The sequence below is a fragment of the Eriocheir sinensis genome, chromosome 16, assembly GCF_024679095.1.
Source record: "Eriocheir sinensis breed Jianghai 21 chromosome 16, ASM2467909v1, whole genome shotgun sequence".
NCBI classification, from domain to species: Eukaryota; Metazoa; Arthropoda; class Malacostraca; order Decapoda; family Varunidae; genus Eriocheir; species Eriocheir sinensis.
The window spans coordinates 8,239,995-8,255,244 of record NC_066524.1 but is presented as its reverse complement, the minus strand read 5'-3'; positions in this window follow the sequence as shown (position 1 = coordinate 8,255,244).

Sequence of the window (15,250 nt, the reverse complement as noted above, 5' to 3'; positions counted from 1 at the left end):
ATTTTCCCTGTTATTATTTTTGTATGTATGGTGTGTTTTTTTCCTTTTTTTTTTTATACATAGCACAAGTAGTACCAGGTGCCGAAGTTGTAATGTAGTAACAGAAATGTACTACGTAATTACAGTATGATGATGAAAATATTGCATAGGCTTTAGTATTGATCATTTCCGCATTGTTTTTTATGCATGTTATTACATTTGTTATACGTAGTAGACTAGTAGTAGCAGCACAAGTTGTACCAGGGCCCGTACTTATAAAGAATATGTTTCCCTTATGTGAGGCATAAATCAAGAAAATGGCGGACACCGAGACGTAAGGGAAACATAACCCTTAGGTTTCAACTAAGCGGAACCTAAACTGACTCGCCAGTAGGGGTGGGCAGGTACCGGTACCAGTACCGGTACTAACGGTACCAGCTAAACGGTACGGTACCGGTACCAGATTGCTCGGTACCGGTACCAGTTGCTCGGATTTATTTATTGGATTTATTGATAATTCTTCATGTCCGATTTTTTTTTTAGGTTGCTAATAAATATTGTTATTGTTATTAGACTATGATCGAGTACATCCATAATAACTATACATGCTATTTTTTATCGAAAAAATAAATATTCACTTCATTCAGAGAGAGAGATCACCACTTAGTAAGTGGATATCTCAGTGATATGGGTAGTGGGTACTCGATCATAGTCTAATAACAATAACAATATATATTAGCGTTTTCTAAAGACTCGTGGGACTCACTAACTTTTAACCCAAGACTTCGTTTTCTTTTTACTTGCCACTGTTAAATTCGTATGACTCGTTAACTTTTAGAGAGAGAGAGAGAGAGAGAGAGAGAGAGATCATATTTATCAATAAAGCATTAACGAAAAAGTTTGAATCACTTGGCGAGATTTTATGGATAGAAAGAATTTTATGATTAATTATATAAGATGATTAAATATTTGAGGTTTAGCTTGAGAGAGAGAGAGAGAGAGAGATCAAGACTTAGTGAGTGGATATATCGGTGATATGGGTAGTGGGTACTCGATCATAGTCTAATAACAATAACAATATTTATTAGCAACCTAAAAAAGAAAAAGAATCGGACATGAAAAATTATCCAGTAACTCCAATAAATAAATAAAATAATGGAAAAGGGAGCTGTGATGGAAACGGAAAGCAGGACAAAATGGTGGGAACTTGGGGAGACGGTCAGCGGGGCAGTGACTCAGCGTCTACACACAGGGCTCATATCACATGGAGGCGGGTGAGCACCGAGCGTCACTAAGATCCTAACGGCAATGCGCAGTGCCGAGTGATCATTAAGCTTCCCGGAACCCAAGTGATCATGATGCTTCGCGGTACCAGTACCGATATCAGTTATCGATACCAGTACCGGCGAGTGATCATTAAGCTTCCCGGAACCCAAGTGATCATGATGCTTCGCGGTACCAGTACCGATACCAGTTATCGATACCAGGTACCGGTACCTGGTACCGATAACTGGTATCGGTACTGGTACCGCGAAGCATCATGATCGCACAATGATCACTCGCTTTCATCACTCGATATTTTATTGTTACTGGATAATTCTTCATGTCGATTCTTTTCTTTTATATAAATAATTATTTGACTATAATTATACATGCTATTTTTTTCGAAAAATAAATATTCACTTCATTCAGAGAGAGAGAGAGAGAGATTTACATAGATTTACATAGAAAATTAGACCACACAGACCCCATGGTACAGACTACACTAGGTGGTCTGTCCTTAAACCTAAGTGATTTTACATTAATCAGAAGGCTCCTAAACGTTGCATTTCTACTCTAGTTGATATTAAGTTGAAGGAAGAGAGAGTTTTCTTTACAGGAAATTTGTTTGGGAATTTCATCAGAAGTCATTAAGAAAAAAAAACTCCTTTGGGTACCGGTACCGGTACTAACGGTACTTGAGTTTTCGGTACCGGTACTACCGGTACTCAAATTAACGGAACTTGCCCATCCCTACTCGCCAGCTACGCGCGGGATGGAGGTAACATTGCATTCTTTAGGTCGACCTAAGCGAAGTATAACAGTCAAGATGGCGGAGGTAGTGGGTGCGCGTCTGCGGCAGCTGAGGATTTTTCGGGCACGAAGAGACGTCCTTGATGTACCAATATATATATATATATATATATATATATATATATATATATATATATATATATATATATATATATATATATATATATATATATATATATATATTACACGAGTGCAAGGCTAAGTCAGTTGAATTCCCTTGATTGAAAAGAAAAGGCAATACATTACAAATGTTATTTCCATCAAGCACTTAATAAGCATTGAAATTAACAGGACTGTCACTATTTGCTTGTTAACCATTCCTTGCACTTCATGAATACCATTTTATTTCAAGAAAAATCTTACCTGTTCCAATCCTGTCCTTATGGAAGGCCCTTATTTTAGTTTTTGCATCTTGCATCACTGTCTGCCAGCGTCTCTGGCACTGCTTCGTGCACCTACTAAAGCCTGGGTGGAGTGCCGCTAGGCGAGTGACAATGCTGCCCCACGCCTTCGCCTTCGCCTCAACAGAGCAGCCATTTTCCGAAAAATTTCCTTTGAGGATGGCTGATTTTTCCCTATATAGCTGTACGAGGGAGAGAGTTTCAGCGTACGTCCAGTTGGCATTGCGGTGACGTGTCTGCCGAGGAGGCTGTAGCTGGGGCGACGGCTGTTCCTGCTGCTGCTGCTGCTGTTGTGGCTGGGGTGAGGCTGTGGTCCCTCCTGCTGCTGCTGCTGGTGTAGCTGCTGCTGCTGTTGCTGCTGACCTCGCTGGCTGCTGAGGGGCTCTAAAGGTCGTGGGTGGCTGTTGGCGTCCATGGCTGACTGCTAGCTTGAAGCTCGCGGGAATGTTTGTTTACATGTTTGGGGGGCTACGTCTTTAATTTTATCATTATTCCATGTGATGTTGGTCTATGCATCGCCGACAATACCCAAAAATACTTTATTTAATTTTATATATATTTCCAATACGTCAATATGCTGTTAACATCAAAATTATACCAAATTCCAACATTTTATTTTGAGTTGGCATCCCTTTCATATGTGCAGCTCAGGGTTTGGCAACGATGTACTAATACTTGCTTATGTCGAGCTGGTTATGTTGAGGGGGTGAAACGTAAGGGGGGGGGTTATGTCTCGTCATTGTTAATACTCGGAAATGTCTCAGTTTACGTCTCACATAAATTTCTTTATAAGTTCGGGCCCAGGTACCGAAGTTGTACTGTAGTAAGAGAAATGCACTACGTAATTGCACCATGATAATGGTGAAAATATACATTTTTGTGTTTAATGTGTGTTTTATGTATATTTCATTCTTAGCAGTGTGCACTTCACTGAAAAATGTTTCACAGCTTAGTATATTATTTGAAGGATAATGACTGTGAACGAGGTCGGGCTACATGACTACTGGTACCTGCAGGCTATACCTAACTCAACTTCCTGCACGAGTCTGCCCAGCAAGATAACCGTGAGCACCTCCTTCTCCATCAGCAACTCGTGGGTATGTTGAAATTCACCTGTCTCTAGGAGTGAGTGCACTGACTCACTTGAATTTATCTAGTTATAGTACATATAATTTGAGATAATATTGTGGTGATGTCTCTCCATAATCAAAACATATCCTTTTTTTGTCTTTTAATGTCGAAGGTGTTATTTGCGCAGAGAACCCTCGCTTCCAGTTCATTATAAACATGATTACTTTTGAATACCTCTTCATGCCTTCACGTTCTATTTGCCTAGTGTGTATCACCAACACCAGAAACTCGTTCAGTATGCTTTCTATAGACAAGTTAATACTTTTTCACAACGCACAACATACACCCAACACACACCAATTCCTAGAAGTTTTTCACAATGCATAATGTCTAACACACACTGAGCCTTGGAACCGCCTTCTTTTTAACGTGTTAGCTTGTAGCACCGGTAGGCTTTCTTGAGGGGCCTGGTGGTCGGCCCGAACCCGCCTTGGTACAGGCAAATGTTTATAGTGGCGCTACCTTTTCTTGGCTCATGCTGCCCCCCGGAGCTCATTCTTCAATGACCTGGACGCTTCTTCTAGAGTCCGGGTTGATGGGTGGTCTTCAAACAGCATGAGGGTAGTCTTGTTAGTGGTAGCGAGTGTTCTGAGTGCTAATTGGTTCACGGAATGAGAAACTCATATCCGCCAGGGTTACTTTATTGACAAAAACATACACAAGTCATTGGGACAAGCACAGCATATAGAAAAGGTGTTTGTGTGTGTATGCGTGTGTGTGAATGTTGTTTGGCGTGAATAACATTTACGTGTTGGTGTGTGTGTGGAACAATGTGTAGAAGTGGACAACAGGAGGACATGGACGGACAGTCAAAGATAAACGAGTAGCAATAGATAAACAATTGAGATGCAATACGAGACATTAAAACATTCACTTACTGAGTCTGTGCTGCAGTGCCCATTTTTTTAGTGTCACCGAGGAGGAGGAGCACGCGGTTTGAGCGGTGACTGCTACAGTCTTAGGCCACTCGCGGGTGACTGAAAAATCGCAGGTGGTAGCGGCGGATTCGAACCCGCGGCGTCCAGAACGTGGTGAATGCGGGGCCAACACACTAGGCACTCGGCCACCGCCTCCCCATCCCATTCCTTTCTAGGGAACACCATCTTTATTTTACTAAACCTCACCCTGTCTTAACGAAATACAGGTTTCTACAGGCTATTAACAAGTCCTACAAATTTGCACTACTCAGTAATCTAGACCAGCTAGTTCAACATCTTACCCTGTCCGTTTTGGAGACACGCCCAACATTCTAGGCCTTTTTCTAAACTCTAACCCTTCTGCTTGCTTTGATGAACTCATCTTCGTTGGGCTCCCCCGATCACAACCTTATTTCTGTATTCTGTCCTATTGCTATTGTACAACCTCTGGGCCCACGGAAGTGGCGGTGCTTCTTGGATTTTGCTTGAGCTCAATAAGACGACCAGAGGATGTAATCTTCCGGTTTCTCGTGAAATGATTACTGCTACCTGGGGAGAGAACCCTCTGTGCGTGCCCACATTACTGAGGTGATTGTTTCTGGAATGAAAGGACACATTCCATGTTGTTTCTCTACCCCTCGTGCTAAAAAGCCTCGGTTCAAAGATAAAAACAGCTCACAAAAGATGCCAGAGCCTTAGTACTCCTGATAATTATGATCTTTACATATCTGCCCAGAATCATGCCAACTCTATTATCCGACTTACAAAAAAAAATATGTCATCGACAGAAAGAGCCACAACCTTAATTTTTCTTATTCTTCCAGTGTATTATGGCACCTAGGCAAAATTATCTCTTAACAATTTGTTTCTAAATTTTTCATACTGCTCCTTAGTCATGATGGCAGCACAGCTGCCTCAATAGCGAACTCTTCGCTCAGACTTTCCCGAAAAAAAAATCCAGTCTGGACGATTCAGGGCGAATTCATCACATTCATACCCCCCTCTTTACTCCACTAAGCCTGTTATTAAAACACTTAAGATCGATGTTTTCTATGCCCTCTCTGAACTCAATCATCAGAAAGATTATGGACCCGATGGAGTGCCTCCTATTGTCCTTAAAATATGTACTTCCGTTTTGACACCCTGCCTGGTCAAACTCTTTCGTCCCAACCTTTCAACATCTACCTATCCTTTTTGCTGGAAGGTCGCCTACATACAGCCTGTGCCTCAGAAAGTTGACCGTTCCAATCCCTAAGACTACAGTCCTATAGCTTTTGAGAGAGTCTGGCTCAGGTCCTTGCGTTCTAAAATACCCTCTTCCGGATTCTATCGCTCTCTCAATACTTTAATCTCCAATTCCGTTCATGGCCAAACTATCTCTGTTTTGGCAGACTGTCACTGTTCTTTCCCGAAATTTATTAACAATGGTGTCACGGAAGGCTCTGTTTTACCTCCCACTCCTCTTCTGTTGAAAATTAATGATTTTTTTCCCCATAACGAACTGCCCCATCTACTCCTACCCTGATGATTCAACTCAACATTACTCGAAATTTTTTTGAGATATGACTCTCTAGATGCATTGCATGACTCTGGAGAGTGCTTAACCTCAGATCGTCCTATCATTTCTGAATGAACAAGAGGAACATGGTATTATTCAGTGCCTCAAAAATTCATTATCTACATCTGTCAAATTGACTCAATCTTTAAAACACCAATCCCTATTATTCGACTATTCACACAACTGTCCTCTTCTTATACGTACAGTAAACATTTTCGGTCTATCTTTAAATCAAAATCTTAAGTGAACACTTCACATCTCCTGTCTCGATAAATCAGCTTCCTCGAATTTGGGCGTTCTGGATCGTGTTCGCCAGTTGTTTTCCCAACCTTTTTATTCAAGCGACCCCAATCATGCACTTCTAGACATGACCGCGACCCCACTATTTTTTTTTTTACAGCACATAGAGGGCAACAAAAAGATGTAAAAAAAAAAAAAAAAAAAACGCTAACTGTTGCTTTCATATAGTGATACGTAAGAGTGGCCAAAAGAGAGGTCAATTTCGGATGGAGAAGTGTATTGATACACTCTTCTTGAAAAAGGTCAATTCATAGGCAGGAGGAAATACAGACGAAGGATAACTGTTCCAGAATTTACCGGTGAAAGGGATGAAGGAATGGAGATGCTGGTTAACTCTTGCATAAGGGGTTTGGACAGTATTGGTATGAGCATGAGTAGAAAGTCGTGTGCAGCGGGGCCGCGGGAGGGAGGGAGGCATGCAGTTAGCAAGTTCAGAAGAGCAGTTAGCATGAAAATATCGATAGAAGATAGAAAGAGATGCAACATGGCGGAGGAATTTAAGAGGAAGAAGGCTGTCAGTAAGAGGAGGAGAGCTGATGAGACGAAGAGCCTTAGACTTGTGTTATTATATATTACTAGTTGTTGGCTGTAAAAGAAAGGGACATGTATAATAAATATCCGTCTAAGAGAGGTACTGCAAGGTTGGAAAAGACAAAATTAACATCATAGAATTTTATTATAGCATCATAAATTTAAGGTTTAATATTAATAAAAAAAACACTTCTGAAATAATATTTTGTGCCATTCCACAAAGATAAACTTAAAAAAAAAAAGTCTTCTATGAAATGATAAATTTATTTTAATGGGAGCCTTGGGCCTGGATCATGCTGCTAAGTTTCTGTATTCGTGGTTCAGCCGTAGAAAGTGCTACCCTCAAATCAAGTTCAGGTTGCAGCCGATTTCGTTTTTTTTTTTTTTTTTTTTTATGGCAGTTGGAGCTGCAAACCATGATTCACACAAATATGTTGTAGCGAAAGGCAACAACACTTTCACAGCCTCACCTCCAAGGACTGGTTTCTCTTTTTATCACAGCAGTCCAGAACACGCCTAGTGATTGTCACTGAAAGTTGAGATGAAAAGTTTCGGCATGCTGCACCTCGATGCAGATTGTAGATTTCGGATGGAAGACACTTCTTCTGAGAGGTCCTCGACGTGGACATCGAAGGGTCTGCGCACCCATTTGTATTTCTCATGTAATTCTCCATCCGGAATATACCTGCCAAACTCCTCACTCAAGGTGCACAACAACAACACTTTGTACGTCCAGAAGTGAGGCGTCTTCTTCATCATCCAGAAAAAGATTCAAGAGTGGAAAGGACGCAGTTTTTCCTCGTTCAATCTTTCCTTTCCACAACCTGAGCTTTGCCTTGAAAGCCTTGAGCTTTTCTGACACAGAGAAACGAGTTTCATCTTTTCCTTGCATGGACATATTCAGCAAATTCAACTCTGAAAATATGTCTGTCAGATATGCCAGTTTAAGCAACCACTTTGGTTCTGTAAGCCTTGGTGCCAATGCATGTTTCTTCTTATTTAAGATTTCAACCTCTGTACGCATATCAAACACCCTCTGGGGCACTTTCCCTCGAGACAGCCACCTGACAGAAGAGTAGTATAGCAGGTGTTCATATTCCGACCCCATATCAGAGCACATCTGACCGAACAGCCTTGAATTCAGGGCTGATGATTTAATAAAATTCACTTTTTGAATCACATCTTCCATAACAGTGTTTAGCTCAAGTGACATTTTCCGAGATGCAAGTTTTTTCTGGTAGAGCAGACAATGAGTCACTATCACTGTGGGGTTGACTTATTTTATCCTAGCAGTTAAACCCTGACGTGCCCCTAGCATTGCAGGTGCTCCATCCGAGCACACACTGAAGCACTGATCCCATCTAAGGCCTTCTTCCTGGATGAAGCTGTCAACCAACTTGAACAGATCTTCACCTGTTGTTTTCGTCTCCAGTCGTTTACAGAACAGGAAGTTCTCTTCAAGGTCACTCTACCCTTGGTACCGCACATATAGACGGGTCAATTTATGAGAAACAGTCACCCAACCCACAACAAATTGCAACAAAAGGTTTCTCAGTTGTTTTCAATCCCACAGGATATACTGATCAACAGAAAGAAAGTCTACCAAAATCTGACATCCGGAAATGGGTTAAAACCGAGTCATTTTCAAGATGGCCGCCGCCGAGCATCGAAATCACGAAAGGAGCTATAACTTCTTCAATTATTGACATAGAAACACCATTGTTGGTTCCAGTCATTGGTTTTAAGGGGTCAGCTATCCACTGGTGTCAACGAAATTCAGATTTGATCAGTATTGAACCTGAAATCTGAAATTTTAGGCCTGAAATCAATGAATTGAAGAAGGTACCAGGCTGGCAGGGGACGATGCACATCCTTCATGCAGGAGAGACTCATCCTGGCACATCCTCCATTCTGTATTTGCCAATGATTGATATGTACTCAGGGGACAAGTCCTGCATTCTGTCCACTTTGGACTTCCTGTCCAACATAGCCACCAGACACAATGTCCCACCTGTGATCACGTTTGATCAACCGCTGTACTGGAAAGCTGCCGAGATAATCAGTGCTGCACCAGAGAACAGCCATTTGAAGGGGATCGTGCTTAGGCTGGGTACATTCCACACGTTCATGAATCTGCTTGGAGCAATAGGCACGTTGATGGCAGGTACAGGACTCAAAAACATTCTGGAACTGGTGTATGGTGAAAATGCTGTAGTTCATATGATGTCCGGAAAATCTGTTCAGAGGGCATTCCGTGGCCATCTGCTAGTGAGCAAGTGTCTACATGGAATGATTGTGGCATCTGTAGCAAACGAAAAGCCTGAGTTCATGCTTCAAGTAGAAGAGATTGAGAAACTGTATTCGTCCTTGCTAACGGGTGACATCTCTCTTGACAGTCTTGAAGAATCAGCTTCAGTTGTAAAGATCACTGATGAACTTGAAAAGAAGAAATCGGAACTTGTTGCAAACTCTAAAACGAGTAAGCTTTGGCTGGGTTATCAGAAGATGCTCCATACTGCTCAGGCAATGATCAAGGCAGATCGCACTGGGTCTTGGAAGGCTCACTTACAAGCTGTTGCTGATGCCTTGCCAATATTTGCAGCAGCTGGACATTACAACTACCTGAAGTCCGCTTATCTCTACGTACAAGAAATGAATGAACTGGAGAACAAACACCCAGAAGTATATGAAAAGTTTCAAAATGGTTTTCATGTGATCCGGCGAACAAACCAATTTTGGGCAGGCCTTAGCTGTGATCTAGTCATCGAACAAACGCTCATGAGATCACTAAAAGGCACCGGGGGCTTGACTCATGGCAGCAAGATGACAGAGGAACAGCGAGCATTGTGGACAATGTCTGCCCCCATAACATCTGAGGTCAACGTCGCCATGCAGGACTTCAATGATGTCACATACGCAACAAGCGAACAGCACATAGAAGCAACTGGTGCCAGAATTGAAAGAGACGCATCCGACCTTTCAAAGTTAAGCACAAAGTTGACTGCATTTTCTCCATTCTCCTCTGACCCTACATTAAGAAACATCATAAATGGTATCGTGGCAAACGAAGACGTCAACGTGCATGAGTATGAAGCTATTGGGAACAAAATTATCAAGAGAATGATTGGACAACCTGTGTTTTCCTTTTCCATCAAAAGGACAGAGAAAGCAAAGACCCTGGGAAGTTCTACAGCTCTCCAGGTTGCTCCTCACAGAACCATCGACCCCAGTGTGCTGTTCCAGCGGTTCCTTGTAGCATCCCAGACAGGAGATTTGTCACTTGAGGACGTGATGAGTTTTGAGCTCAGTCCATACCGCCATCCCTCTTTGAGGACAACAAGATTTTGAGGAAGGCTGACAAGCCTCAGCTCGCTCAAGCCATCAACGACCACTGTACCAAGACACGGGCAAGTGAAGGAGCACCTGACACCTCAACTTCAGCCCACCTCAAGACTGAAAGGTACGTGCTTGATGGTGGATCCTTTCTGCACAAGCTCAAGTGGAGGAAGGGAGATACATATGGCAAAATAGCCAAAGCATATGCAGACTTCACAACAAAACACTATGGAACAGCAACTGTTGTGTTTGATGGGTATGGTGCAGGTCCCTCGATAAAGGATAACACTCAACAGAGACGAAGACATGTCAACAGCTATCCAACTGTAAACCTAACCGGAGATACTAAATTTGATGGAAAGGGAGATGAATTCTTATCTGTCAGTAGTAACAAACAACAGCTGATCACCTTAATAGGTGATGAACTGAGGAAAGTGGGCTGTACAGTTATTCAAGCAGAGCGGGACGCTGATGTGGACATTGCCAAGACAGCCGTAAACAGCACAATCCTATATTCCACCACACTAATCGGAGAGGACACAGATTTGTTGGTGCTATTGCTCCATTACTGTATACCAGATGGAAAGCCGCTATATTTTAGATCAGACAACCAATCAAGAAGCAGTATGAAAGTATATGACATCAATCGGATGAAACATCTTCTTGGAAATAAGTTATGCCCAGCTCTTATTCCTGCACGCCTTCACAGGATGTGACTCAACTTCTCGTGTGTACGGCATTGGAAAGAAATCAGTGTTTCAGAAACTCGTGAAAGATGATCAAGTCCTCCAGTTGTGTGGAGATACATTCACTTCAAGAGGCGTGAGCCCTACTAAAATAAAGAAACTTGGCTGCAAAGCGATATATGTTACATTTGGTGGGGGAAAGCACAACTTATCTGGCAGCCACGCGTTACAAGATATTCCCAAAGAAGGTCGCTGCTGCTAAGTCTTTCGTTACACCTGAACGTCTTCCCCCAACGTATTCTGCCACCAAATTTCATTGTCTCCGAGTGTACTACCAGGTCATGGTTTGGACGGGGATGGAGGGTAACCTCGATCCTCTGGACTGGGGCTGGGGACTTGTGGACAATCGATTTGTACCTATCATGACTGACATGAATGCTGCACCAAACACTCTTCTGAAGGTGATACACTGCAATTGCACCACAGCTTGTGGCACACCTCGTTGCAGCTGCAGAAAAAATGGGCTTCCGTGTACGCCTGCATGTGGATCATGCCAGGTTTCGTGTTGTGACAATCCACTAAATCAAGTCTTTCAGGAACTAGAAGACAGTGATGAGGAATAAATATGTAACCTGAACTGTCATTATGCAATGCTCACAAGAAAATGTTTCATTGGCACCAGCTGTTCAGTCATTTTGGTTAAAATGGAAATTCTATTGATTTTTCTTCCTGAGTTTTTGTTCCCTTTTTAGCAGGTAAAATATTGGTTACATATGAATGTCATTTACACCAATGGCTTGCTGGTCCCTTAAAACCATGGAATATAACCGTTTCTATGACAATTTTTGAAGACGTTATAGCTGTTTTCGTGATTTCAAAGCTCGGTGGCGGCCATCTTTGAAATGACTCGGTTTTAACCCATTTCCGGGCGTCAGATTTTGGTAGACTTTTTTTCTGTTGATCAGTATATACAGTGGAACTGAAAACCACCGAGAAACCTTTTGTTGCAATTTGTTGTGGGTCAAGTGTTATATCGACCTGTCTAATATACCAAGAGCTGAGCATCGCCACTGACGTCGGTTGACTCATCCAACTGCAAGCTGAATTTTCCGTTCTCCTTGATGGCAGCCACTATCTGTTATTTAATGTCTCCCGACATCTCTTGAATCCGTCGGTTAATTGTGTTGTCTGACAGTGGAATAGTTTCAATATTTTTCACTGCAGCATCTCCGATAAAGGTAAGAACCATGTTTAGGGCTGCTGGCTTTACCAACTTTTCCCCAATTGTGTGTGGCTGCATACACTTGGCAATTCTTTTTGCAACGAGATAGGATGCAAGTGTTGCTTGTTGAACAGAATACACTCCTGTGTGCATAGGGTTGTCTCACCCCTGACGCTTCAGTTGTTCTTCTTTCCTCTTGAAATACTCACGACCTTTCCCCGCCAGAGTTGGGTGTTTTCCCTGGAGATGGCGTTTGAGCTTATTTTCTTTAAGCGACTCGTGGCTGAGCACTTCCCCACATATACAACACATTGAGGTTTTTCGACCCCATGATCGATGAGACACGTAAACCCAGTGCCAAGGAATTCTTCTTTGTACACCCGCTTTCTGGACATCACTGAAGCATCTGAAATGAAATTTTTAATTGTTGAATTATATAAATCAGACAAAAGATGTTATTTGGTACAGTCCGCCAAGAAGGGAGGGGGGGGGGGGGGCAAGGAAAGAGGAAGGGATGGGGGCCAAGGAAAAGAGTAGAGGAGGGGGATAAGGAGAGAGAAGGATGGTAGGGAGAAAAGGAAAGAGGGGGACGGAGCCAAGGAAAGATGACGGGTAGAAGTAAAGAGGAAGAGGGCAGGGGGCAAGGAAAGAGGGGAAGGGGCAAGGAACAAGGAGGGGGAGGTGTAGAGAGAAGGAGGGGAGGGGTCAAGGAAGAAGAAGCAAGGAGAAGAGGGAAATAAAAAAAAGGAAGGTTAAGAGTAAAGAGGAGGAGAGGAAGGGGAGGAGGGCAAGGAGAGATCGAAGAGGAGGGGAGAGGGGCAAGAAAGATCAGGAGCGGAGGGGAGGGGTAAAAAAGAAGCAGAAGGAGGAGGGGCGTGGAAAGGAGGACTTTTTTTTTTTATTTAGCTCATGGCACCGTTGGGCTTTCTGTATGTGGCCTGATGGTCCTAACCTGTTATGGCGTAGGCAAGTGTTAATAGTGGCGCTGTCTTGCTTGGTTCATGCTGTCCCCGGAGTTCATCTTTGATCCTCTTTATAGAGAGATACATCTAGAGTCCGAGTTGACAGGTGGTCTTTAGAACAGCATGTGGGTAGTATTATGGCTCTCGGCAGTAAATGAGAAATCACAGCTTGTGGTGGCGGGCAGGACGCGAACCCGAGTCCTCCTGGACGCCGCGTCGGCACTCTAACCACTCCTCCATCGCCTCCCCCGGTTGCTGATGAATTATGTCACAATTATCACAAGATACTTGATAGCTGTCCTAAAGGGTGAACGTGTTCTACTGGGCGAGTGCCACCTCAATGGTGGTGGGCGGAGTACCTAAGATCTGTTTATGTCTACTTTTGTACTCTCTCCAGTTAACGTTATTAAGTCTTGTTGATGGGCGAGGGCCAAGCAGTGGAGGGGTAGCGTAGTTTAGGGAGAATGATGGTAATGTTCCTAAGCATCCACTGCAGTGTTCCGAAGGACTTCATCTTTTTCAACATATAAAGTTTGTAGGATGATGGTGGTTGGGTTTGAAGGATAATGGCAGTGATGTGTTTTCCCAAATCAGCTTGCAATCTAAAGTGACACTATACAGTCTGGCGAACTTGACAACCTGCAGAGAATGGTTGCCAACAATTATAACTGCCGACAGGATGGCAACGGTGGTGTAGAAGGGCATTACCACTGTCTTGTCGGTGGTTATCCGGCGCCCAACGTTGCAGTCGGTTCAAGATGTCTTACAGAGGCGTGAAGTCAAGGACTATGTTGTCGATGGCGGCACCCATTGTTGAGTCATCCACATACTTTAAGTGGTGAGGATCGATCAGCAGTGCGTCATTGCTAAGGACAAGAAAGCAAATAGTCCCCATGCGAGTCATTTGTGACATTCCAGGGGTGCGTGTTTGGAAAGTGGAGGGGTCCTGATAACGCACTGTCTGGTGTCCCTCGCCCAGGAGGTCGGTGAGCCAGAATGACAGATGGAAGTGGAGGCCGATGAGTTAATGATGACAGTGTTGTGGTCAACCATATCGAAGACTTTCTGAAAATCAGTGAAACTAAGGACAGAGTACAATTTTGTGAATTCTTTGTTTATTTTACAGATTCAAGTTCAGGCAAATGACATGACGGTCTGTGATGGAGGTGTTTAGCGTGCCGGCCCCGCATTCGGCGCGTTGTCCATGATGCGGGGTCGAATCCGCCGCTAACCACCTGGGATTTTTCAGTCACCGCCGAGTGGCCTAAGACTACCCACATGCTGTCCTGACGACCACCCATCAACCCGGACTCTAGAAGAAGCTGTGCAAGTGAAATAAAAAATGAGCTTAGGGGGGCAGCATGAGCCAATAATAATGGCGCCACTATAAACAATTGCCTGCGCCATGACGGGCTCGGGTCGACCATCAGGCCCCTATGTAATAGCCTACCGGTGCTATAGGCCACATGTAAAAAAAAAATTCGAAACTTCTCGATAGTGGGAGGGACAGACGGGAAGGAGGTAAAGCAGGGAGGGAAGTGCGGTCAAGGGGATGGTAAGTGTAATGGGTAAGCCCAAAGTGTAGCAAAACGTTTGGGTTCAAGGGATCTCAGTTTTTGGGAAGCGGTGGCTGAGTGTTTAGCGTGCCGGCCCCGCATTCGGCGCGTTGTCCATGATGCGGGATGCGGGGTGTGTGTGTGTGTGTGTGTGTGTGTGTGTGTGTGTGTGTGTGTGTGTGTGTCCGTCCAATATAGCGTGCTCGTTGTAATTTAGTGTTATGTGACTATAAAACAAACAAGCTTTTGTTCTCAAACGTTATTGATTCACATTTTTTTTTTTTCCTGAATCATGTTCATATATATCCTTATGCAAGTATCGCCTCTTCCCTTGCAGGCAATGTTCGTGGTGCTGTTCGTTGGGCTCGGCGTCAGCTTCCTTGTATTTATTGTGGAGTGTCTACATTCCAAAGCACTGCCACAGAATATTTAGGGAATTGATATACATATGGTTTGTGAATAGCTGCATTGTCTGATTCAAAGTATGCGGCTTCACCACTGCACAAGATTTGCTGGTTAAGTGCTCTATAGGCTGTTTGAGTGTTCAATGAAATAAAAAAAACGAACTTTTTAATAAGGAGCAGTAGTAAACTTTGGA